At 42.4% G+C, this 1,434-nt stretch overlaps 1 non-coding gene across 1 annotated transcript; it reads right to left on the bottom strand.

Annotated features, from left to right (window-relative positions):
* Window positions 1-249: 249 nt before the first annotated feature.
* LOC122454682 lies at window positions 250-356 on the bottom strand. Its single transcript, XR_006273488.1, has one exon. It is a non-coding gene; the product is annotated as a U6 spliceosomal RNA (small nuclear RNA).
* Between the last annotated feature and the right edge of the window lie 1,078 nt (window positions 357-1,434).

The following is a 1,434-nucleotide window of genomic DNA, read 5'->3' as shown; positions in this document are numbered from 1 at the left end:
CAAACTCACCTCTCCTGGACTCTCTCCTGAATTCAAGTATCACCCCTCGAATGTCATTGGACCACTGGTCCTATGCCAACAAAGGGCTTCCACCTGACTCAAGGAGGTAGAGAAAGTCTCATCGGAGGGTCTCTGAGCCAAGCCTCCTTCCTTCCTTCAATTCCTTCTTGTTTCTCTTTCTCTCTCTCTCCCTCTGCCCACCTCCATCTCTCTTTCCTTCCTTTTAATGACTTTTTTTTTTTCTTCTCTAAAAATATGGAACGCTTCACGAATTTGCGTATCATCCTTGCGCAGGGGCCATGCTAATCTTCTCTGTATCGTTCCAATTTTAGTATATGTGCTGCCGAAGCGAGCACCTTTTAATGACTTTTTAAACCTACTTCCCTATCAATATCTGCATCTTGGGTGACATTGCTACAGCCCTCACATTCTTTCAGAAAATTTCTCATTTGGGACCTTGCATATTACACACAGTTCCAAAGGACTGATAAATCTTTTTTATGTACTCTTTATGACTAAAGCTCAAGGGAAACATCTTGTGTCTCTCTCTCTCTCCTCCTGCTGCATTAAAAAATGATAATCTAGCTTTCCATATGTCCACAGTTAAGATGAGGTTTTGCTTATTGGTTAGTATTGATCAGTATTCATTTATAACTGGTATAATATTTTCTCTACAGGGTGCATATTGCAATTTTCAGAATCATGCTGCAGAAAGCTTTCAATCACATAATTGCATGATTGGGTAAAACCTGTAATCATAGTCTCTCTAATTCCCAGCAGAGCTATTTTGTCTCCATCTGTCTTCTTGCCTTTGAGTATGACTGGGGGCAACAAATACAATGCTGGCCATCTGAGACTAGTGGAGGAAGACTGACCAAGAGAGCAAGATGACCAGCATAGTGGGAATTAAGGTGCACAGTTAAGGGACATGGGCTGGGTCCACTGCCGAGCCTTCCTTGAACCTCCTCACCTCTATAGGCATACCCTTGAGAGCCTTCATAGCAACCAGACAGGTGAGTGAAAAAGGCAGAGCAACTCAGTACTTCCTCTCCTTCCATGGCCGACAGAGGGACAGGCATCATACCACTGTTTTCTCTTTACTAGTTGATCTATTCAAATCACATTGGAGGATAATAAGCATCTTCAGAATAACAAAAAATTCCAGTTAGAAGAAAGGCCAGTGCATATAAGAGTAGCCCAAATAAATGACTTAATAACACATAAGTCTTTCTCCCACATAAAAGAAGTGGCTGAAGTGGGCAACCTAAGACTGAAATAGAATTCCCCGGTCATCAGGGACCCATGGCACTTTTTTTTCTTTCTTCTCCATCAGACTTGGCACATGGCTTGACTCTTTGAGGTCACCTCATGATCCAAGATGGCTGTTGGAAGGCAGCCATCATCTGTTTTCTGAGAAAGAAAAGGTTGGGTGAA

Source organism: Cervus canadensis, chromosome 16 (assembly GCF_019320065.1).
Source record: "Cervus canadensis isolate Bull #8, Minnesota chromosome 16, ASM1932006v1, whole genome shotgun sequence".
Taxonomy (NCBI): Eukaryota; Metazoa; Chordata; class Mammalia; order Artiodactyla; family Cervidae; genus Cervus; species Cervus canadensis.
This window is presented reverse-complemented; position numbering and strand designations above follow the sequence as displayed.